Here is a 26,183-nt window from a genome sequence, read left to right on the forward strand (position 1 = left end):
TACAGTGGCATTTTTTACCCCTCAAATATTAACAAGCCAATCCTCATAAAAGAAGAGAAAGGGTAAAATGTAGAATCTGAATAGGTTTTTGTTGAATGTCTTTTTTGTCTTCTTAGCCTTCCCAGAATGGGTATATCATCATGATATACCCTAGAGGGACTCTGTTCTGACTGTAAGGTTAGCATGACCATCATCAATACTTTTTTCTTCTCTAGGCCTTTGAACTGAGATACATCCTCAGCCAATTTTTGATTTTGGGACAGGATCTTGCTAAGTTGCTAAATTGCCCAGGCTGAGATTATGGGCATGCATTACCACGACACACTTTTAACTCCTTTCCCGTAGGCCATAATGGACTTTAATTTATTCTTTGTTGCCCAGCATCCATGTATCCTTTGTGGAATCAACTATTCTCCATGCAGAGGTCATTTAGAGAAACAGAGTGGAACTCACAGTGAACCTGAAGGGTGGAACAAGAGACCCAGGCTTAAATCAACAAGGATGTACACAGTGTGCTCCTACTCTATGGATTGGCATGCCTCCGACATGGGATCCTGTGGAGCCCTTGAACCTGCTGTGTCTTGTTTTCTCCTCTGAACTCGAGAAGCAGGCGGCTGTAGATGAAGCCGATCATAAAGGGAAAGTGCATCTGAGAATGAACTGACTCAGAAGACTGAACCTGGAGAGAAGAGAAAATGTGGGAATGTACTCAAGAAGAGATTTGGCAGAGTTCGGCTAATTTAGTGAAGATAAATGGGGCTGATTCCTACTCCCCCTCTTCTTCAAGGATATGTTAGTATCCTTCTCCTAGGAACGGGAGAGTGGGACCTTCCTGGAGTTAGGGTTTTGGCAGATGGAGGCCCTTACTCCAAGATAGCTGGCATCTGTTTCACAAGGGCACAGACGCAGAGACTGACACACACAGAGAAGAGAGCCACATGAAGACACAGACATGCACAAGGACACAGCCAAGGCAGAGGGGACAGGTGCCTCTGGGAACCCCGAGCACCAGGGCTGATCAGCTGGCACTAGAAGATGGGAAGGGGCAGGGAAGACGTCAACGACAGCACCTGGCGAACTGAGCTCCAGACTTCAGTCTCCAGAGCTGTAAGACAAGAAAGTTCCGCTATTTCAAGGCACCTGGTTTGTGATACTCTGTGATGGTAACCTAGGAAATTAATCTAATTACATAGAAATACTAAGGCTATGATAAGGACTTATTTATTTTTTTATTTTTTATTTGTTTTGCTTAACTCCAGAAAAAATAGAAACTTGTTCAGGAAATGAAGGAAAGGAGCATGGGTATCACATGGCAGTGTTGTCAAGAACTTAATTGTCATGGTACTGTTAGCCTTGGTTATCACTCTTACCAAAATGTTAACCTCTTGAAGAATATACATACATGGGGGAAGCCATCTTCAATGATACTGAAACTGGAAGCCCAAGCAGTGGCAACACAGCATTTATTTGGAGACAGAGGTGAGTAGTAAACAATTCAGCTAAGAGAGCTGAGTAGCAGCCTCCAAGGGGTGGGAAACAGGAGATGGGGTTGACTAGGACTACATTTTGAATGGGATTTGTAAAACCATTTCCACCTTATATACAGGTAACTTTGAAATTAAGAAAAAAAAACTATTTTAAAAGGAGTATATTTGAATCTGTAAAGAAACTACTTGTAGAACTAAGCAATGTGTTCATGTTGGGCAAAAGTATGAAATTTATTTTGGGCATTAGTAGCTGGGAACGGTTTCCTGGGCAGTGGGAGAGGATGAGGCAAAGATTCTCCATGAAGTCTTCTCACAGAGGAGACTTGTCCCGCATTCAAATGCTGCTCATATAAAAGAATAAAAATGTCCCTTGCTGTTCGTAACTACTGTTTAAAAACAGGATGTTCGTTTTAGCAGGGTTCATTCCTTAACATTGAAGGAGGGTCTAAAGATGAAATTTTGGAGATGAATGTCTCTTTGGAGTGGAAATTACAGGCACTTCCTTATCCTTCTGCGATTCTCAATCAGTAAATTCATTTTAGACTAGTAACTAGCTGCTGAGAGTACTTTGCCCCTGACACTGATCGCGGGCAGGCAGCCATCTAGCCTCAACCGTTGTTTAATCTTTTTCTAGGAAGGGCCCAGCCTGCATTGCCGCCTTTCGCCATCAGGGGGCAGTGGGGGCGCGAGAGCGCCGGAAAGGGGGGAAAGATGCCTGGCACCTGGCGCGTGGGAGGAAGTGTCTCGCAGTGTTTGCACTTAACGGCGTCTCAGTAGCTAGATATTTCATCGGTACAAATGGCGTGTTTTCTTCTAGGTCTTGTGCCAATCCCAAAAGGCAGTGAGTTAGATCGTAATGCGTTTGCCATGGCTATCTATTTCACTTCGAGCCGGAAATTTATTAGGAAAATGAAGAGAACTGCAAGAATAAGTTTAGCTCGGCATTTCCCCATTCTCCTACTTGTAGACTAGATTTGGTACGTGTTCTGAAAGAACACAGTGTCAGTTGAAATGGTGTTCTGCTTTCTTCTCCATTATTCTAAAATAGATGTGCTTCTTCACACGCATGGATAGACCATTTACCCGTGATTTGTATCTTAGGGACGAAGCTGACTTATTAGCACTGTTATTTGTAAACTGCTAACCTGGTTCCCTGGGCTGCAGTAATGCTATCTTGATGGGTTGCTGTGAAAATGTGAAGCTGTCTGTCAGGCAGGAAAAATTATGTAAAAATGATGTGGGTATAGAAAATGGAATCGACAAAATGTAATAAACTCCTCCTGGGCTGAAGAGCTGAGCTGCATATATAATGAAGTACTTTAGGATTACGTCACCTTTTATATAACATCTGGCAGTGACTTTTATTTCAGAGCTAATTTGAAGAAGCCAGGACTTTTTTCTTCCCCTCCCCAAGCCTGCTTTTATCTGAAAAGAAGAAAAAGGAATGGTTACATTTTGTATGCAAAGAAAGCCAGCGAGACTAGATTACTCCCTTAGGGTAATGGAGAAAGGAAAAAGAAATTGAAAAAGGTCAGGTGAACAAAGCAGAAGAAATGAAGAGGTTTGTGTGATTCTTAGTGAAATTGGACCATCTGAACTGCCAAATGGGTAATCTGGGTGTCTCTGCCGTCTCCTCTCCCCGCCTGTCCCCTCGCCTGGCTCTGGTTCCATTGACCTGACACAAGACTACTATAGAAAGAGTCTTTCCTTAAATATTTGAAGTGAGAGATTGGAAAAACAATTAGAATAATTTAGGAGAATCCTAAGGTTTCTTCCTTTAGCTTTTGAGTAAAAAGCTTTGGTTTAACCAACTCTTCTCTCAAATGTCCAGGCTGCCTGACCTATTGTAATGTCCAGGTGGTCCACTCATCCTTGGTGTTTATGTGGACCACAGTGACTGGTCCTCTGTGACCAGGAGTGGGAATTCAAAAGGCAGCTCCCCCTTTTCCTGCCCTCATAGCTTCTCTGCCCACGCTTGCCTTGGCACCACCCGTACCTTGCTGACCCATGTTTACTGCCCTCAGTGCCCTCACTCCCCTCAGTCCTTGCATCTTACATTATTCCTTCAACCCTGGAAATGACCTTTCCTGAATATCAAGGTCATGCCTGCAATTCAAAAGAGGCAGTGTCTTGCTTTTGTATCTCATGTGTCTAAAGGGTAGTTGGATGTCTGAAAAATCGAACAATAGATTTGCATCTTGTAAGGCAGAATTTGTTCTCAGGGAGATAAAGAATATGATGAAATCCCTAATTATGGTTTCTTCCAGTGCCACCTCCTTTAGGCCTTGGCAACCCTGTGGGTGGGTGAGAACAGGCACACGGGCTGGAGTGGGTGGCAACTGCCAGTCGCTGTGAGCTGAGGGAAGTTAATCCTAAATCTCTCTCTCCAGGACTTGGTTGCACTCTCAGCCCAGTCCAAGAGGGCAAGTGCTGGAGTAGAAGGTCTTGTTCTTAACCTATATCCAAGAATAACCACATATTACCCCTAGAGACAGTCAATATGGCGTTAGTGGACATGGGTGTGGTAGATAAATGTGGTGGAGTAATGGAGTGGTTAGGGTTGGCCAAAGAACACTTCAGGGATGGTGGTGCTGTATGGGCTAGCAAACTGTAGGATATCTGGAGTCCTGGAGGCAGGGGACTCCAGTCTGGTCTCAGCTTGGCCAGGTTCAACTCACTGCTGCACTGTGGGAAGGCAGTTTCTGGAGAAATCTGTCTGTTGTCTTAAGGTGACCTGACCCTTTTTCTTGATTGCCATACTGCCTGCCAGGAGATAGCTTTATCATTCTGTAAGGTAATTTAGGAAAGACTGACTTTTGAGTGCAAAAGGTTTGAGAATGTCAGTGTTTAATGTTTGATATACATTGTTGCAGAACATCCTACCCCCGTGCTAGAACATACTACTGAAAGAATAGTAGTATGTTTTTGGCTGGATGATTCTTTAGATTCACATGGCAGTGACTGGAGCTGCTCAGTGATTTGGTAAGAATAGAAGTGTTCAAGATGGCTTCACTCCCCTGGCTGGTGTCTTGACAGGAATAGCTGACAGACTCTGGGCCCCTTTCCCTCTCTATAAAGTCTTAGGGTCCTCCACACATTCTCCAAATGGCAGTTGGGTTTTACATAGTGTCTCACTCAGGATACTATTAGTTCTAACGGCTTAGGCTTCGACTTGGCGTAGCACAAATTCTGTCATATTCCATGGGCTACAGCAATCACAGGGTACTCCAGAACGAAAAGTAATGGAAACAACTATTTTCTCCCAAGGAGAGCAGTGTCAAAGAATTTGTAGCTAGATTTGCATAAATATGGGGTTGCATAAATGTAGAGTGTGTGGAAGAGGAGCAACGAAGAGGCTGTGTGCAAGATACCTACTCCCTGTGCTTACTTCCTTTCTACATAACCTTAGTTCTCCCAAGAGAAATGGAGGTCTTGGAAGGCTTAAGCTTCCCTGTCTCCTGCCACCTGGGGAAAATATTCCAGAAGAAGAGTTGGGAGTGTTTCTCATTTTCTCCATTGTGTCACACCGCTATGCCAATGACTGAGCAAGCCATGGATTATGTGGGGGTTTGAAAACTTTTCACATTTTTCTGTTTGGGTAGAACAAGGTGAGCTAGGAAGAGAATTATTATTTTCAGTCAAATTAAAAAAAATTAATTTCCTCTGTTTATAATTTTTCCACAACAAATCATGGCAAAAGTTTTAACAAAACTGATAGCAAGGGTACATTGCTCCTTAATATAGGTGTAATATAGTTGACAGTGTCATGAGGTCCTCTTTTGGGAATGCATTTAATTTAGTCAATTTTTGAAAAGAATATATATATATATATATATATATATACACACACACACACACTTGGTATACATATTCACGATACAAAAGGGCACAGAATGAAAATCTCCTACACATTGCTATTCCTGAACCTCCCTTGTCCCTTTGGTCAACTCTTTTTTTGGTATATCCTTCTGGATAAATTCTGTGCATCTACAAATACCCACTGTGTGTGTGTATAATTATAGAATGTACAATCATGTATCCTTTTCCCCACAAATAGATGCATACTATATTCTTTCTTGAACCGAACCTTGTTTTTATGGAACAATATGTCAGAATTTGTTCCATATCAGTAAATATAGATTAACTTATTTTTCCCCAAGATCTACATAGTATTCTGTTGCATGAACATCATCTTGTCTTTGTTTTGTTTTAAAGCCTGTCTCCCACTGATGAATATTAAGTTGTTTCTAACCTGCTGTTATGAGCAACATTGCAATGAATAGTGTTGGACACGCACATTTGTGCATAATGGACAAGTATACCTAGAAGTGGGATTATGGGATTGAAGGGAAGGAGCACTGTAATTCTCATGTGTATCACCAAATGATCTTCCATAGAGATTCTATTAGTTTACTTTCCTCCACTTTTGTTATAGATTTTGGGGATTGTCAGTGGAGTTTATTTTGTGAAGAAACAAGCTGTATGATTGAAAAAAGAAAGATCAATGTTGGTTTTTATATCAGGCTTCATTTTATGAGATTTTTAAGTGCTTTATCAAGCACTCTGGCAAAGTAGTCGAATGTCAGGCAATCTCTAGGTGGAGGAAGCCTGCCGCATGGAGGACTGGGAAGTCTAGACTTGGCATGGTAAGGATCTGTTCTTGTTCGATGTTGCCAGGACTCACTGTGAGATTTTGATTAAGCCAATTATCCTTTCTTTGACCTCCACTTTTTATTTATCAAATGAGTATTTGGAGGACATGATCTCAGAAAATGCTTGGATCCAAAATTACCGGATTCTATGAAATTTTTTTTGTTTTTTAGAATATAAGAAATTCTGTTCAGGAATATAATTTGCAAGGCCCTGTGCAAAATGAAAATACAAGAGCTCCTGTTAAAAAATTACTGAGCTGGTCATGGTGGCACACACCTATAATCCTTGTAGCACTTGGGAGGCTGAGGCAGGAGGATTGTTCAGAGTTTGAGGACAACCCTGGGCTATAAAGCAAGTCTCAGAAAGAAAAAAAAAAAGATTCAAGATGGCTCCCGAGGGCTGGGGTGATAGCTCAGTAGAATAAACACTTGCCTGGCAAGCTCAAGGTCCTGAGTTCAATCCCCAGTACCAAAAAAAAAAAAAAAAAAAAAAAAAAAGATGGCTCCAGAAGTGCATTAAGCCAAATGTGGGCCTGTCTAGGGGCAGGGACCCACTACAACTGCTCAGGGGCTAAGTCCACAAAGCTAGCCCTACTACCAAGCCTCTGGTTTCCAAATTGGTGATTTATTTCTCTTTAAGTACTTGGTGGCAGCTTGATTCACACAGTTGTCTGAGCTGCCCATCATCTCTTCTTGGGAAATCTGCCTTGGTCCACAGCTCCCTGCCATCACAAGCTTCCCTAAGCTGGGGCATGAGCGATGAGTACCCACTGATGGGACTGGAGGCAGCAGCCTGACTTGAGGGCAACCAGTTGATAGGTTGGCAGGAAATACTTCAAATGGTAGGAGTTAAATAATAGCATTGGCAAACAGACCCTGGAATTTGAGCAGAAGTGTGTGGAAAGAGTCAGCCAGCTGGACTGAGGTTAGGGGAGGTGGGAGCCAGTAGGAAGGGAAAGGAGAAGCTGCACGTTGTGCCACGTGTAACTGAACAGTGACTCCTCATTACTTCAGGAAGCTTAAGTGAATTTATTTCTGATCTTTGTAACCTAAAGAGCCTGATTAACTCAGTGTTATGCTAGACCATAGCTTCAGCCTATGAACAATTAAGCCACCTTGGGAGTATGGATTAAGAACAATTAGAGGTGTGAATATAAGAAAATAGCTCCAAACCTCCATCTTATCCTTCTTTTGCTGCTAGTGCACTGGAATCAGCTGCTGAGTCCCCTGTGTGGGCCAGGTGAGGGCTGATCCAGGCTCAGCATGGGCCCCTGCTGTCTTCTATTTCTCCTTTTATTGCATATCTTAGCCAACTTTCTTATAAAGAAAGTTCTTATAAAAAGAACTTAGGAGTTCTTTTTCCTAACTTCTCCTAAGTTATTCTTGACATCTTGTTCTACTTCCAGTGGAGTAGCCCTAGGAAAAATGTAGCTGTCAAATGTGCAACAAGACACACAGTTTCTTGATGTATGTCTTTATCTTCCTGTTCGACTATGTTAATGGATCCCTGGAGCCGGCAGCAGGCTGAGGCAGAAGCTGGAGTAAATGACCTCTGCAGACCTTTTGCAGTTTAGTCATGCTAAGGAAAGACTTCTGAATGGCCACTGGGATCCCAACCGCTAATTATAGAATACCTATATAATTGCTGGATGTTTTCCCTTTCCTTCATGGTTCAGTAGAGGCCAAGTTAGTTGGTCTTCAGATGAATAGTCAACTAGTTTGGTCAGGAATGTCATGTAACTTATCACTGATGGCAATTTACTTTCTAGGATGCATTAAAATCTGTGTTGTGTGGATGCATTACTTACAATAACATGCTGCACACACAGGGTAGCCCACTGGAAAGAGGTGCGCATAAAACTGCATCATGTGAAATGAACCCTTGTTCTGGGGGCCTGATCTAGGACTCAGGGTGCTTCTCTTTCTTGAGGGTGCCACTTGGCGGGGCACACTGGAGCTGTGTTTATGGTGTAGTCTAGGAAAACAAATTGCTGGATTGGGATCAAACGTGGAGAAAGAAACTTTTCTGTTTGATTTTATATCAAGGCCAAAAGGGAAAACAAAGGTGAAGGCTACAGTTCTAATTCCATCCTGGTCTTGGGTGCAGGCTAGATTTCACCAATGTGTTCTGTGGTCCACACGTAAGTGGGGACTGGCTTACACCTCTAGACTCTCTGGGGTGACTGCCATGGGAACATGCTCAAGTCATGTGTGGTCAACTTTACTGTATCTATTGAAGGGAAAAATGAGCTTGGTAATATTTTCAGATTTAGTTTGCTGTGAATACCAGGAATCTAAGTCTTTCCCAGCCTGTTGGAATGAAGATGCTAACATTGTTATTACCCACATATATTACTATTACTCTGTTTATATGAAACATATCTAGGTGTTGAAAGATAATAACTTAAGATTTTCTTAATAGAAACATTAATTTCTGGGGACTATTTGGGTGGTTGAAAGTGATCAGAAATACATCAGTGTCTGACCAAACCATAACAGATATATTCATTCAGGTTGATATGGAGGCCGGAATGGTAATAGGGTAGAAGGTGGGTGGGCCAGGAGAATGTCATTTATTCAGGCATTGTCAGTAAAATTTCTCCTAAGAGTCACAAATGTACGCTGGCAATAGGAGGTGTGAGGGAAGGAACTCCCATGGATTAGAACCTGATTATCCTGAGGCAATCCGGGGTGAAATTAATGGCTAATTGCTAGGATACAGAGGGATTAACGTCAGATTACCACTGTGATCTCTTGTAGAAGCAGTGTGGTTTATTTTATCATTTATACTTCCCATTTGGTTATGAGAACATTTTCATAAGCATACATATTTCACAGCCCACATGCTAAGTGCTGAAGCAGTTTCATTTAATTTACAGCTGAATATAGACCTGCCATTGCGCATTACCTGTTTATACAAAATCATGGTTTCTGAAAAATCCTCAACAAAAGCAATCTAAACAGTAGCAGTGGGTGTCAGCCTTCCTCAGGCACTGTAGGAATCTTCTGCCTCTCTTTGATACCACCAGGACTCTGCAGTTGGTGAGCAATGTGGTTCTGGTGTGGGCAGAGAGAGGGCAAGCACAGAATTTGTGACTGGACTGAAATGCCAGTGAACAGAAGAAATCAGGTAAAAAGGTGAGAAATCTCAGAGGCCAGAATGAATGTGGACATTGGTCAGTATAATATGTTTTCCTTCAACAGTTACTCTGCCCTCAACTTAACCTGGCTACAAAATGTACAAACAATAGGAAAGAATACAAATAAAAAAATAAACATTTTAATCTCATCCCTCCTGAATTTTATTCCCCTTGTAACCTTTGGCATTTTCTTTATACGTGGCTCTTTCACACTCAAATTTATGCATATATATTCAAGCACACAGGCTTTTAAAGAAAATAAATGCGATAGTTCACATGTCATATTTAGCAGTGTATCTAAGTGTAGACAGATCAGGTATGTTCTTTTAAACTTGTATTTGTCTCCTTTAGGAACATTTAACTTTCTCTCCTGTGAACAATAGTTCACTGAGTATCCTGGCTAATACTTCCCTGTGTAAGCTTTTCTCTAGACTAGTGGCTTAGCCACGGACCTTCTCTGTCGAACTGCAGGAACACTGTCAGTATCAGCATATGCTTCGCAGTTGTCATCTAAACAAATACTCATTTTCATTCCAACATCAGTATGTGAGGGCATCTGTTTTTCTCATATTCTTGACAACTCTGGATATTATCAAATTTCTTAATTTTAGCCAATCTTGGGAATTAAGAATGATTTACTTGTTTTAATACATTTTCTTGCTTAGTAAATGTTGAGCATATTTTCCTGTAATAGTTGACCATCTGCATTTGTTCTTCTATGAAATACCTATTCTTGTCCCGTTTTCTTATTCTATTTTGTTTTGTTGATTTAAAGTCACTGTATTTTCTGGATCTAAATTACTTGGGTTTTATGTGTTTTACATATTTCTTTTTTTAAATTATTTTTTATTTTTTTATTGAAATAAATATGAATGAGACAGTTTCACAGCTGATTGATAGGACAGTTTTGATAATCAATACACTGTATATTGTATCTTCTTAGTGGTTATCCATAGTACAAGAAGCAGAGAGGATATTCTGTCCAAACACTGTTAGTATACCTCTTTCTTCTCATTGAATTAAGTGAAAGTAGCTGAAAATTTATCCTATTTTGTATGTATAAATACAAAATGATCTTTCCTTTGTATCCTTTTTTTTTTGTCTTGTCAGAGGTGAATATTCTATTGGCATCTAAATACTATAGGTGTTTGAATTCAACTAAACAATCTAACACTGTCTAGCAGTCTATAATATTAGTGGGTTATCCTCAGAAGTTATTGACTTGAGCCTTTTACAGCTCATCGTATTAATATGGATTTACTTTATATACCTCATTTTTATACTTTTCTGCTGGATGGTTAAGACCAAGATATAGCAAGACCTATATAACAAGAAATGTAACTTTTGTATCTGATAAGGTCAGCCAAGTAATCTCAGGATTTATCCTGTAGCCCTGTACCGCCTTTTGTACATCCTTTTGTCAGTGTCTGACATGAGGATGAGTCATGGCCATTGCTTGACCAATTTGCTCTCTGTGAAAACTTGAGAAAATGTTTTTTCTCTCCATGTGACTCTCCCCAGGCTCACTTTACATCATCGAACACATTCCTCTGTGGCTCCATATTTACATATTTCTTTGACATTTGTCATCTTATCTATGTATACATATCTGTATATATGTATATATATTTTAAAATTTTTATTTTTTAATTAATTAATTAATTAATTTTTTGGTACTGGTGATTGAACTTGGAACCTTACTCTTGCCAAGCAGGTGCTTATGCTGCTATATCCTCGGCCATCATATCTTATCTGGTAAAGAAGTTTATGTTGCTCTTATGTTGTTTGGCATGGTGGTGCGCACATGTAATCCTAGCATTTGGGAGGCTGAGGCAGAGGGATTACAAGTTTGAGGCAAGCCTGAGATATACAGTGAGATCAAGCCCAGTCTAGACTGCATGAAAGACCCTGTTTCAAGAAAACAACAAATAACAGCAACAAAAGAAATTTATATTGTCAATTCTGTCAGTCTTTTTCTGGCTTTACATCTACTTTAAGATTATGAAAACAGGGGGCCAGGGAGATGGCTCAGTGGAATAAGTTCTTCCCTGGCAAGTGCAAGGGCCTGAGTTCAATCCCCAGTTCCACAAAAAAAGAAAAAAAAAAAAAAAAGAAAAAAAGAAAAAACATTTTCCCAAGTATATTGTAGGTAAAAACAATAATCTAATTCTTTAATGAGTCTGATACTCATTGAAGGAGTTTTGTATAATATGTGATATAGGAAAAAATTCCTTCTTTTCCTTGAAAAAAAATTTTATTTTTAGGCCTCTGATACATACTCTCTGTGACACCTTGGGTTTATGTGTTGTTAGGGTGTCGATAGAGAATCAAGAATAATTACAGCTTTCTGGTTTGGGAGACTGGTTGGTTGGTGGGGTCCTTTGCTGAAGCAGGAAATACAGATCTAGTAACAGATATAAATCTTTGCACATTTGATATAAAGCCAAGAATGGATGTGATCAAATTTGCGAGACATCAGTATTTCAGAAGTTGATGGAGAAAAGAGGTTGTTTGGTTGGAAAAGAGCTATGGGACAAAGCAGTAGAAAATATGGAAGACATGGGAGGATGGTTCAAGCAGGAGGAAGAAGTTAACAGGGTGAAAGAGGTAAAGACAAGGAGGATCCACTGGAGGTGTGACCTGGAGCACATGCAAGCTCCTTTAAGAGCACTCGCTGAGGCGTCATGGGGAGCTGGTGGCTGAGGAGGCAGGCTGGTGAGGAACCGAGTCGGAAAGGTAAGTAGATGGGGAGGTGGAAAGATCGTGTATGCGGATGAATTTTGTCCTGAACTTTGCAGTATTTGATGGCAGCTAGAGAGATGTATGGAGAAACTGTTGTCTATTTCTTGTGTAGCGGAGTTACGTTGTGAGACTATTAAGGGAGTTAACCCAAGTAACCTGGTGGGTAAATTTTAGCTTTGAAGGATTTGATAGCCGAACTTGATAAAGATTTCCTTTAACTAATCTTCTAGTTGTTAAAAATATTTTACAATTGAGATGGTTTGGGCTCTGACCAGTCAGAAAATAAGTCATAACCTCTGAGAACAGATACTGGCCCTAAAGAGCTGATGGGTTGTACCAATACATGTCAGCTTTTTCCTATTGCCAGGGAATTGCCTAGATATTTATACATGAACATCTTCTTAGAAATAACTTGATCAAGGGGACTGATTTTCCAAAATGAACTAGTAGGATCAGATCATGAAAGTTGTAATTATCACTGCAGAAATGTATGGCAACTCTTTGCTAACTTTTTTTTTTTTTTTTGTGGAACTGAGGATTGAACTCAGGCTCTTGTGCTTGCCAGGCAAGCACTTATTCTATTGAGCTAACTCCCCGGCCCCTCTTTGCTCACTTGGATTGCAGGCTGTATTTATAATCATGAGCCTTAGGGGCAAAATGGACACAAAAGGAAACAGTGACACTGAAAAACTTTACTTTTCTTTCCTCCAAAGCTAAGATTAACAGTTATTTATTTATTTATTTATTTATTTATTTTTATGTATTTGGTACAGGGTCTCAATACACAGCTTGGACTTGTAATGGTCCTCCTGTTTCAGCCTCCCCACTGCTGGGATTATAGGTGTGCATGACTATGCCCAGTCTTGGTGTCCAGCTCAGTGTACCTGTGGCAGGGCCGGCATGGAATGTGATACCAGGAATTGAACCACGGTCCTTGCCCTTGCCTAGGCAGGCGAGTTATCTCTGTGACCCCAGATTAACATTATATGACAAGTTGTGGAAGAAAAATAAAATGAATGCAATGCATTCTGTAGCAGAAAATCCCTCCCCCTGTACCAGAATACTTCAGTTTTGTAGTTGCACAGGTTCCTGTTCCTGTTCCAGTTACTTGCTTCTGGTCTCTTAGAAATGGCTGGTCACTGGGACACATGCATAGTGCAGTGTGCACTACAATGTATGTTGTATAAACCAATCTCTAATTGACAAGCCATTCTGCCTCTGTACTTCCTGCTTAATTATCCCATATAAGCCCTAGACCACCAGAGATCAGGGCCTGATAGTCTGGTAATGATACTTATCAGTGCCTGTTGATGTAAATTAATCTGATTCCAAATATCAGGTATCATTTTGGTGTTTCTGCTTGCCATCAATTCTAAGTAAGAATTATAAGGATACAGGAGACTTTAGTTTGAAGTAGTAATTTCATGTTCAACTGTAAGGTTAGGAGAAAAATGGACTTTTTCTGTAGCAGAGCTATATCTGAGATTTGTGTTTCCTGAAGTTCTTTCAGTGAGTAGGGTCAGCGTTAGAATTTAAAAGGCTGTGATTCCTCTTCTTCTTGGGAGTTTCATGACCCAGAAGGCCTTTGGGCACAGAGGCCTACAGTTTGAAGGGTTTTCTCATTTTAACTCAGGACAGCTGCTCTTTCTTTCCCCTTTGGTAGGTAGGTGTATGATCTTGCATTATTTCAGAAAATATATTTTTTCCAAATAGAAACATTAGTGTATTTTTGGTTTTTGACAAATGCCCTATAGATAATCTTCTCAGTGTAACTGGCCCTCTTTCAGAGATTTTCCTGTACTTATAGTGAAACATAAGTCTGTCTGGTGTACAAACAGACTTAATTATAGCTATTATACTTTCTTTTATACTTTTCAATGATTGTTTGGAATGTCATGCCTTGATACCTTTTCAAGAAAATTGAGACTTAAAAGTTCATTTTAAAAAGAAGAGAGAAAAAAAAATGAGAGTTCTGTGGAATGGATGAAGTGTTTAATATTCTCTTGGTGGGTTGAATCAATAATATTACCTTTCTTGAATGAAGAGAAAGAAAAAAAAAACATTTACTTGAGTTTAATGTCTGTTGTCATTTTTTCTTTCTTGGTAAAGTTCTTTTTATTTTATCTGTGTTTTAAAATTGACTAAACAAAATAAATCAGGAACTCAGAAACAGACACAATTGGTGCCAGCTCTTAGGGTGCAAAAAAATATTTTTGCTAAGAAGTATAAGGACCTCTCGACTTTAACGCCATCTTCTTAGAAACCTCTGTGCCATGAGAGCCAAGTGGAGGAAGAAGTGAATGTGCAGACTGAAGCATAAAAGAAGAAAGATGAGACAGAGGTTCAAGTAAAATAGCTTGCACCGCCATGGAGGCCAAATGAACAGAAATAAAGAATGCTGGAGGCTGACGACGCTGGTGCAAGTTGTGGACTGCATGCTGTCTAGAATGTCTCGATGGATTAGAACCTCACTGCCATCTGGTCGCCAACACCACCTCAAAGAGAGATCCACCTGGTTCAAACTAAGCAGTCTCCTGTTTTTATGCCCCAGACCTGTGGCAGTCTGGACTACTTCTGTTCTTGCCTTTGGCTGAGTGTAAAGCGTCTACAATAAATCATCTCTTCTGTGTTAGCTGAAAAAAAAAAAGTGAAATATTTTTATCTATTGCTCTGTTGCTGTTATCGACAATATTTCTAATCCTCTTTGTCTAGATTGTATGAACTTGTAGGAACAGTGTTAGAACATGGAGATGAGTGATGGTTACCAAGAATTTTTGCCTTTGACGCCCTTCTGGGAAGATCACCAGGGAAGGATCAACTCTTCCCTTCCTTTCCCACTTTCTAGGCTCTCTTCCTCTTTTTGTCCTGGTCCCAGGTGGTAGATAGGTTCTCCCTGAGGACTCTAAGCTCTGCAAATACCTGTTCTGCTATTTCCAACACTGTGCTTTGTCTTGAGGACTGGGAGCATCATTTGGGAGTGCACAGCTGTGATGCTGTACCTGTGAGCTCCCTCCCTGCCCCTTATATTAGTGCCATTGTTTTCCTATTGAGGAGCATTCCAAAGTATGCATTCCAAAGTAAGTTCTACAACACTGTTCTTTTTTCTTCCTCACTTTAGTCAGTCTTGGGGCTGGAACCCAGAGCCCTGCATATGTTAGGAAAATATTAGTCTTTGAGCTATGTCACCTGTCCATGGAAAAACCTTAGGTAACCAATACCAGGGCTGGGCTGACAACATTTGAATGGTACTGTCTTCTTTTTTTTTTAAATGTATTTAGCACAGGGTCTTCAGGATCTACAGGGCCTCACTATATAGATTGGACTCATAGTGATTCTCCTGATTTCTGCCTCCCAAGTGCTGGAATTACAGGCTGGTGCTGCCACGCCCAGTCTCAGTCATCATCTCGGTGTGCCTCGGGGGTGGGGCCAACATGACATGCCAGATTGAATCCCAGACGCTGTGCTTTACCTAAGTAGGCGCTTTAGTCCACTGAGCTATCTGACTGGCCCTGACAATTTCCTCTTTTCATCAGCATTAAACCACTGTCTGAGGAAGACACCTGGGTGTTTCAGTAGTTTCAGATGTTAGTGAGGGGTTTTCACCAACCCAAAGATACTTCCATGAGAAATTAAGGGCAAAGTTCTAGAGATTCTGCCAGTTTATTATGATGGCCAAGAAACCCATACATTTCTCACGTACAGAAACTCCCTAAGAGCCGATTCTGCTCTGATTCTTGCTCAGAAGATGGTGATGCAAATTAAATTCTACTTCTGAATATCTTTTAAAGCATTTTAAAAAGGGAAATTCTTCCATAAATGTGCTGACCTGGTATTTCACTTACTACCTAGAGTCTTAATTAAACCGATCTTTCAGCCATTTTCTATAGCAGTCCTCTAGAGGTATCAGTGTTCTCTCAAATTTCTGCAAATAGTAATGAGATTATGGAAATTAATTTTTTTGCAAGCCTGACCATAGCTCTAGTCCCCCATTCTAACCATAATTTCTCCTCCACCTTGACCTTTTAGTTTGCATCAGCAAATTTTATATTAGGTGGTCTTAGCTGTGTGAGTTGATTCTCCCCATGGTTTTCCTTGATCAGGAGAATTTATTGAATGCTTATACGACTGGTACCAGATACTATAGGAAATTATGGTCAGGCATGGTAGTGCACATCTATAATCCCAGCACCCATGAGGCTGAAGCAGGAGGATTACTGCAAATTTGAGGCCAGCCTGGGCTACATAATAGGTTCAAGTTCAGCTGAGAGTACATAGTGAAAACCTATGTTTTCATATTGTTTCAAAAACAATATGAAACAAGCAATAATAATAATAAAAAATGAGATTCTGCTCTCAAAACTCTTGTAGTGTAGTTGGCCCTGCTGAGTGAGGCAGGGCTAGCTGTGGTCTGCAGCTTATCAGAAGTCATAAGACATCAGAGGCCACATGTTTTGTCTGTCTAAGAGGTGGCACAGTCCTTCAAGATAGCCCTTAAGGGTCCAGCATGTCTAGAGAGAGGAGGGTCATGTAATCTTGCATTGGATTGGCTTTCAGGTCAAAGGGATCTTATTTTATTTCATCTGTAATATCCATTAGCTGTGTGCCTTAGGCAAATGTTTAACATCTTTGTACCTTAGCTTCCTGTTCTATACGCTGAGAGTGTTTATATCATATCTGCCTTCTAAAAACTTATTTTGAGAATTAACTGTAGAAAAAATAAAAACCAAACCTTTAGCACCGGGCCTACACCACAATAAGTGGCTAACATTAAGTAACTTATTGACCTCTTTATCTGAGCCGCCTACTGGCCTCCTTTTGGAATCTATTTGTTCTCAGAGGAGCCAAATAGAATGAAATAACTAGAGAGGTATTGAACATTCAGCCTATACCAAGACTGAAAAGCATTTATTTCTATTGAGAGCCACTGACCCTGATAGAGAAGGATCAATTGAAGAGCCTGTAAAAAAATTTTGCTTCCCCCACTGGGAAATATAAAAATATTGAATTTACTGACTTTTAAGAACAAGGAACATAGCACTTTACTCAATAAATACCTTGGATGGATTTCTAGAACTTTAAGGGGCCTCAGAGCCTATACAGTATAATTTCTTTATTTAATAGATGAGATAGCTGGGGGCCAGAAATATAAACTGAGTTTGTCCTAATTATCCTCTGGGACTATGGCAGCCCATAGGGCTAAACCCTTGAGTTCTAAGTGTAGCTCTTGGTATTTTTCTATGAAGCTTGTGCCTAGTAGAAACTGGGAACACAGAGAAAAGACAAAGGTACTGGAAGACAAGGGATATATGTGAGGTGTGATCTAAAAATACAGCAAGTGTTTAAACAATTTATTACAGTGAAAGACACATTGTCATTAATGCTCAGAATACTCCCCTCACTTCAAACTCACTTGTCCCATTGTTCTTGGCACTTTCTGGAGCAGTTCTGGAAGACTTCTTTCTTGAGTGTTTTAGTGTCATATGTGGCTGCCTTGATGTCCTGAATTAACTCAAAATGTTTACTTTCATGATCATTTTTACTTTGGGGGAGAGCCAGAAGTTGCACAGAGCCAGATCTAGTGAATAAGGTAGATTGGTGTAGTTTATAATATTTTTATTAAACCACCATTCTGTTGCATGACACTTGACAGTAGCTTTCACCATATTTTGATCATACCTTGTGAACATACTCACCAAAGAAGATTTCCAGAACTACTTCAGAAAGTGACATGAGCAATAGGCAAAGTATGTTCAAAGTGAAGGGGAATATTTGGAGGGGGATTAACAATTACTATAATTTTAAGAAGTTACCATTGACTATATATTTTGATCAACCTTTAGACACAGGGAAAGCAGGGAGGGAGGGAGAAGAAGATAAAGGAAGAGGGAGATGGGAGTAGGGAAAAAAGGAAAGGAAGATACAAGGTGGACATTGCTAGCTGCAGTAAGGTTTCATTAAGTATATGTCATACCAAACTAATTTGCTTTTTGATATGGTTCTGGTTTTCTGAATAGATGTCTGGATTGACAACTGAACCTCATGTCCAGGTGGGAATCTATGGCAGTAATCCAGGTGAGAATTTTCAGTGACTTGGACTAAGATGGCAACAATCTAGAGATGATTCCAGAGGTTGAATTTGGAATCTATTTCAGAGATAGGGGGTATATTTTGGAAGTGGAGTTTGGAGATAAAAGAGTGGAAGAGGAAAGGGTAAATCCAAACCTTTTGACTTGAGTAATTAGGTGGGAAAGTGATATCATTTTCTGGGACATGAAAGTCTTTGGAATGCTACATTTGACACATCCAGGAAAGGTTCCGAATATGCAGTTGGGTTTTTTGAGAATAAGAGATTGTAAGAGAATAAAGCTGGAAATATAAATTTGGCAGTTGTCAGTATAAAGATATTTATGGGACTGATGAGGTCATCTAGGGATGGATTGAAAAATAGAAAGGAGAAGCATGCTGAGATCTGATGCTATGTATTCCATCTTTTAGAGTGGTAGCTTGAGAAAATGTGCCAGCAAATGAGTTAGTTGGAAAAATTTTAAAGATGTGGGTTATTGGATTTTTAAACAAGTAATTTAATAGACTTATTTATAATAGAAGAATGAAATATGGATGAATGTGGTCTGGATAGTAGGGCGGGTAGGTGAGTTAGGACTTTGTGAACTAAAAGTAGTATCAAAGACTGGATTGTGGACTTTGTGAACATAGCAAGGTAAGAACACAAGGATAAGTGTGGCCCATTGTTCATGTCACTTTCTGAAGCAGTTCTGGAAATCCTCTTTGGTGAGTATGTTCACAAGTGTGGACTCAACCATTTGTATGAAGCACCTCAGGTCTTGCCTGTATACCATAAATGTGATTAAACATCCCTTGATCAAAAAGACTTTGGGTCAGACATGAATATGGAGAGATCATTACCACAGCAGACTAACTAGTAGATTTTTTTCATCAGTCATATTTATTTGCAGAGACATTATACAGATGGATTGTTTGATATTTATATGCAAGTGGATAATTAATAATTTTCTATCTTTATTTACGTGTTGGATGAAGAGTTGACTGTGGACCTTTTACACTGTGAGAAATCTGGAACATTGGAGTAATTTAACTGTTCATAAGAACAGCCAGGTCTTTCATAGGATCTATCCTACCAGGAGGACAGGTAGCCTTTTGAGGTGCTATAGTTACCACAAACCTACTTTCAGCTTTTCCTTATATTGATTGGAACTAACAGTAGAATCAAAACAAAACAAATTTAAAAAGTCAATGTACTAGTACTGAACAAGGTACTTGAAATTAAATCCAGGCAGCATATACATAAAGTGGTCTGACCACAGGCTTTTGCAAAAGAAATTGTTGCCTAGAACACCAAAATACCAACTGTTCTGGCTGCAAACTGCCTTATTCCATTTTGAGGGAACTTCTATAGAGCATGAAAAGAACTGGCATGACCTTTAAGGAATTAAAAAAAAAAAAACAGTTAAGCACATTTCTAATGCATTTCTGAATAAAATATACACAGTAAATCTAAAAAATTTAAAAACACAAAACTACTCTAAATAAAAGTTAAAACCTCACAGAAAAATGCTTACCATTTGTTCAGCATTTTCAGAAACTGATAAGATTTTTTTTTGGTGGGGGGGAGGCAGGGAAGATATCAAACATTCATCTAAAATTTGTTCAAAAATGTTCATGAGGTTATAAATTACTGCTTATACCATCTTAAAATTGTACATGATGGTTATACTTTCTACTTTTTAATCAGAGGACAAAAGGACTTAAGGAAGTATCTCTTAAAATGAGGGCCCAAAGCCCTAAAGCATTCTAATGTGGGCTGAGTTACAAACATTTTAAACAAGCTCTCTGTGTGATTGGTCTACATTCTGAAATGCCTTATGAGAAAGAGCAACAGGTAATTACAAACATGTTTCTGACTGGCAGAATGCTAAGTTTATGTTGTGAATACTGCTTTTTGTTTTAAAACAAGTTCCAGGTATTCTGAGAAACGGATACTTGGCAAATGAACATGTGACTGTATCTTAACATTTTCCTTTGATATTTTCATTACTTTCACACTTAGTTATTAGAAGAAAAGACAATATATGAATATAAGGTTTGGAAAAGTTATATTTCTAATGAAATGGGGCACCTCACAAAGATAAAAATCTATTTTATTAAATGTCTATAAACTTTAAATCATTCTAAACTTAAAACTAGGTAGCTTACGTAACATTAAGCTGTACTAAAATCGTACCATGGTAAATTATTTAGATGATGATGGTTACTTTGAAAGTTCTTCGCATAAAAATGGTACTAAAACAGGAATGCTGTATCTGGCAACTGTTTCACAAACTGCCAGCCACTAATTATAATAAAAATGGTTTAAAGAACTCTGACATAAAATGAACCCTACTATGTATTTCATGTGGTATCCTACTAAACAAACTTAAAGAAGGGGGCAATGTGATCTATGTGTGTTCTGCAATGTATTCAAAATTGTTATTTTATGGATTTCTCTGAAGACCACATCAACTGGCTGCCAAACGTACAGATAATACAGTTTGGAAGAAAAAAGCATGGCAAAGAAATTCTACTGAAAAGGCAAATCATTTTCCTGTATTATAATAAGAAATAACAAGAAAAATCACATAGATTCTGTCTCCACTCAACAAGTGAAATGTGTTTACAAGTTAGGTTATCAAACAATTGCCTCATCATTATTTAAGTGAAATCATAAACAGCAAGTCTGTCAACAACAACAAAAAATCCAGTTCTCTAACATAAACTGTAAGAATCAAGTATTACATCAAAATTTAAGTAGAAACATGAAATTAAAATTAGCTTCCAAAAATTCTGAAATGGTCCACTGAATCCAGGCTGGTAACAAGTGTTTCTGCCCGCCCAATGGCAATCAGTGAAAGCACAATGCACGGATGGATAACGTGGATCAGACCTGTTCTTCCTCATATATCGCAAGAGGATTGCTGTACTCACAACCCACAAATTCATATTCCATCTTCCTCACAACGTCTTTGTCTTCTAGAGTGAGCTAGACAGTTTCTTTAGTAAACTGTGGACCCAAATTGTCCAAACCAAATTCTCTAGAAATATTTGCTGTGAAGGGAGGCACCACCTGCTTTTGCTCCATCAAGTCCCAGTCCACACTCTGAAAGAATGGGTGGTGCTGAATGTCGGAAGACCCTCTTTGGTGATGACAACCCAGTCTGTCCTTCAGGTCCTTCTTCAGAAAACCTTGCAGGACACTTGTAGCTTCTACAGATGGATAACGTGGAGCATGAATATTGCTTTTTGCAATAAGTTGCAGGAGATAAGTGATTGCCTTTTCATCAGGGACATCAGGGCTCTCACTGATAAGAAAGGGAGACTCTCTGGCTATCATGTCATACAGGATCACTCAAAGACCACACCAATCCAAAACCATAATCTTCTCCTCTGATCATTTCAGGAACCAGGTAATTAGGTGTGCCACAAAGTGTGTCCATCACATCTCCTGGCCCCAGTCCTTCCTTACAAATACAGTAGTCAGTGAGCTTGATGTGACCTTTGCAATTGAGTAAAACATTGTTCAATTTTAGGTTTCTCTATAGAACCCCTCACTGGTGGAGGTAGTTGAGGGCTAAGCTGATCTCTGCAGTGTGAAACCTGGCATGTGGCTCAGGAAGTATTCCATAGCACTGCATGTGCAACAGATCTCCTCCACTTCCATAGTCTAAGACAAAAAACACTCTGCTTTCTGTGTGAAAGCAAGAATGGAGCCCAACAAGGAAAGGACGACTCAGTGCCTGCTGCAATACATGCTGCTCTGTCTCTACCTGATGCTGGTTGGCACGGTCTTTTTTCACCACTTTCACTGCAAACTTTCAATCTGTGTCTTTCAGTTGAACCAAGAATACTGTTGCATAACTTCCTCTCCCTATCACCCAGAGGAAATTAAAGTCCGTGGGACCCAGCCTAGATGGAGTTTGGCCATGTGCCCTGGTGTTCTCTACCTCTTCATCTTCAGCAAATTGTTCCAAGCTGTGGTGACTTGAAGGATGAGACGGGCTTATGGTCCGTGTGGGGTCTGAAGCTGTGGGTGGTTGATTCATTGGCATCACGGGTTCCGGTGGTGAGAAATGCTGCCCACACTCAGTTGTGACCAGTGTGTGGCACCTCTTGGGCACAGGATCTTACAGTCAATGCACTTTTACACCAGGCATCCCAATCCTGCTACACGGTCTATGCTGATGGCAGAGTGAGCGCCCTTGCAGAAATGTTTGGCCTGAAACCTGTGGCCATTGGTGCAATAAATCTTTCTCCAGAGGCCTGCAGCTCTGGGGTGGGTGGATGGATCTTCTAGACAAGGCACCTTAGGCTGTTCTGATGAAGGAGGTGATGTACGGATTAGAAGTTCATATTCATTTTCTCTCTTAGACAGCTGAAAGTTTTCTTCTAATTCCCATTGAGGTGACATAGTGTGTGGGTCTCTTTCCTCCTTGACCCATGTTTTGGTGAAAAGCTCTTTATTGTCCAAAAAGCACACATCTCTCACTTCATCGCTGAGGCCTGCAAAGGAGATGGATGTCCCAGAACATGGTGTGGTGATGTCTCTACCCATCCTCAGGACCTGTGGGGCAGAGTGTGGGTTGTGGAGGTGCTTGGGAGGAAGGGACCATAGTGGGGTTCATTGTCTGGGAAGACTGGCATGAAGGACTTGGGGAGTGAACATGCTGTGCCTGCCTACACGGGCCACACAGGCCAGAGCTCAGTGTAGCTCCCTGCAAAATGCTTTCCATTGGTGACTGGGTTAGAGCTGATGGACACTAGGTTCCTTCCTGCGTCTGGGAGCCTGGTGGCTGTGACTTTGTTTTCCCACTCGGGACTTCCTTGTCTCTCCAGGATTTTTGTTTCTGGCTCTGGGGAGACCTGTACAGAGCTCCTAGGAGTCTCTGGGCCCAGTAAGACTTGCCCTGGGGTCTTTCTCTTAGAGCATCCATGGCTTGGCTTCATCTCCCATGGGAAATGTCCAGGGTTAGTCAATCAGACTGGTGGGAGACACCCAGAGTATTGTAGGAAAACAACCCAGGCCCCCTTCCTCCAACACAGGCCCTAAAGCCAGAGTCAGCTGAACTGTTGTGGACTTGGCACCCTACCTTAATCCTGCTGCAACTCGCTGGGATTGTCCAGCACCTCACTGGCCTTGCTAGGATTATCCAGCATGGAGCTGGCCTCTTGACTGCTTCCTTTGTGTGCCAGTGGCAGCTGAGCCATGCCTTAAAATGGACACTACCACACAACTGTAGACCTCAGAAGATAACCACATACATGTGAGAGCGATCTAGCTGCAACATTTGTGCCTACACTTATTATTATGGTCAATCTGACTGATCTGGCTGGTTAGGCAGGCATCCCTCTTCCTCCCTCACCACTCTATGTACATCTGTCCCAAAGCTGCAATGTTTTCAATACTAAAAGTGTTGGGAGCCAAGGAAACTGGAAAATTGGTTAAATGTGTGAAAGCAGCACTAAGCCTCAGTGCCTAAAGCAGTCAAGGTACCGCAGTCTTGAGATAAGCATACTAAGTGGTTAATGTCATATAAAAATACTTCACTTCCCCTTTTTACCTTCCAGGTAACAAGCCACCCTAAGGTGGGTCTTCCACAACCTGAGTGTGGAATTGCTGAGCCAATTTAGGTAAACTTCTCTTACTCAAATTGACACACTCAGTCAATCATCACAATCTCAATTCAACAGTAAAAAATAGAAAATACAACAAAAAACAGATTGGAAAAATAAAACACACAAAAACCAAAACAGATTGGCAGAATGGATTACAAAACAAAGTGGGAGGGTCAGAGAGTTAGCTAAGTGGCATAAGTCCCTGCTTGGAAAGTACATGTTCCTAAGTTCAATCTCTGGTTTAAAAAAAAAAAAAAAAAAAGAAAAAGAATAGAGTGTGGGGTACATTTTGGAGGCTGAAGCAGGAGGATTTCTATGAGTTTGAAGCCAGTTTGGACTACATAATAAGTTTAAGAAGCCAGTCTGAATTGCACAGTGAGATCTTGTCTAAAAAAAAAAAAATCAAACCAAAAAACCCCAACCAAACAAAAAACAAACAAACAGAAAGAAAGAAAAAAACAAGAAACAAGATCCAACAACAAACAGAATACAAGAAACATATTTAACTAAAAAGAAATTCATAGACTGAAAAATCAATAAGTACTCTTATGTAAAATAGTACTTCATACAACAGGATCCCAGAAGATATGAAAGGTAGCTATTCTGTTTGCAAACAATGTGGATTTCAAGCCAAGAATGATCAGAGGAGAGAAAGATGGTCACTGTGTATGTGCTAAGGGAACAAGCCAAGAAGAAGAGATAATTATAAATATATATGCACAAAATACTGGTATACCCAGCTATATAAAATAAACAATAATGGATATGAAAGATCAGATAAGCATTATTACAATTATAATGGAGGACTTCATTAACATCTGGTCGGAGATAGATCAACTGGAAAATATAGCCACAAAGAAATATCACAGCAGAATCAAATCTTTGAACAAATGGAGTTAGTAGATATCTACAGAATGTTCTGCCCAACAGAATACACATTCTTCTTAGCAGTACATGGGAAATGAGACTTTCTACAAAATAGTTCATCTACTAGCTCATAAAACATGCTTAAACAAGTGCAACAGAATTGAAGTTATTCCATGTATATTATCAGATCATAGTACAACCAAACTGGAAATAGCAAAAGCAATCCCAAAACCTACATAGACACATGGAAATGAATGCCCTGGTTGTATTTGTGATCCGACCACTGGATCGCAGATGAAATTAAAGAAGAAATGAAACAATTTATATAGTTAAAACATAATGCCAGTGCAACAAAGTGAAATTTATGGGATGCAATGAAAGCAGTCCTATAAGGGAAATTTATAGCAAAGAATTCTCACATCTGAAAAGCAAAGTGAACTCAAATAAATAGCTTACTGTTGAACCTCGAGCTTCTATAGAAAGAATTGTCTTAATGTAATTATTACATTCATAATAATACTTATGTGATTTTTCACATCCATTATTGCTTGCTTTATATAGCTGGGTATACCAGTATGTAGTGCATATATATGTATGACTGTATCTCTTCCTCTTGGATTGTTCCCTTAACACATATATAGCGACCATTTTTGTCTCTTTTCATCATTTTTAGCTTGAAATTCATGTTGTCTGCAAACAGAATAAACCCAAAGCATGTAAGAGGAAGGAAATTATAAAGATCACATCCATTCCGGCACACACATATTAACTACTTCTGTAAGTTTCAGAAATCCAGCCTTAGATCCACTGAAAAATTTACCTGGACAGATCCTACAGGGCTCACTCAGAAAAGACTACACATGCATGACTGAAGCCTGAGGACATGGTTTACAGGATTGCTCTATACCTATGCCCCTTGATTTTTGTGTCTTTTTATATTGCTTAGCCCAGTCCTTGCTTCCTTGCCCGCTACTTTTTTTTTTTTTAACTTTAAACCATATGGACATTTGCTCCACAAGAATAGAACAACAAGTCAAACACTTGACCAAGATTTGATGAGCATCCAAGGCACATCAGACACTCTCTTGACTCATATTAACTCCCTCAGTACCTTGCCAGAGTAATGTTACAGAACAGACAGACCTAAATTCTAGGTGGACCTTGTCTCAGAAGGTCATATTTAATATGTCCAGCAATGATTTGATTAGGAAACAGAAAATGTGATAGAAAATACCCTCCCCCCACACCCCCATACTTCAGTTTCTTATTTGCTCAGGCTCCAAATCCCATTGCTCCTATCTCTTAGAAACAGCTGGTCATTTTGATGCATAGCTGGTCACTATGACACACATTGTATAAACCAATCCCCAATTGACGAGCTATTCTGCCTCTGTTCTTTCTTATTTAGTATAAGTCCTAGACCAGCAGTGATCACTGATTCAGTTCAGTTGGTGTTACAAGTAGGCCACCAGATGTCAATCCACTACTATCTACATAGGGCACATATCTTATTACTTGGTTATTAGGATGTGAAACAGATCACTCAGAAATCCATAGGACTGTGGGCCAAGTAATCCTTGCAGCCAACACTGCTGACCTGCTTGGTCTAC

At 40.0% G+C, this 26,183-nt stretch overlaps 1 pseudogene; it reads right to left on the reverse strand.

Annotated features, from left to right (window-relative positions):
* Window positions 1–20,974: 20,974 nt before the first annotated feature.
* LOC101571779 lies at window positions 20,975–22,645 on the reverse strand (annotated as a pseudogene).
* Between the last annotated feature and the right edge of the window lie 3,538 nt (window positions 22,646–26,183).

The sequence above is a fragment of the Octodon degus genome, unplaced genomic scaffold (genome assembly GCF_000260255.1).
Source record: "Octodon degus isolate 3935 unplaced genomic scaffold, OctDeg1.0 scaffold00001, whole genome shotgun sequence".
Classification (NCBI taxonomy): domain Eukaryota; kingdom Metazoa; phylum Chordata; class Mammalia; order Rodentia; family Octodontidae; genus Octodon; species Octodon degus.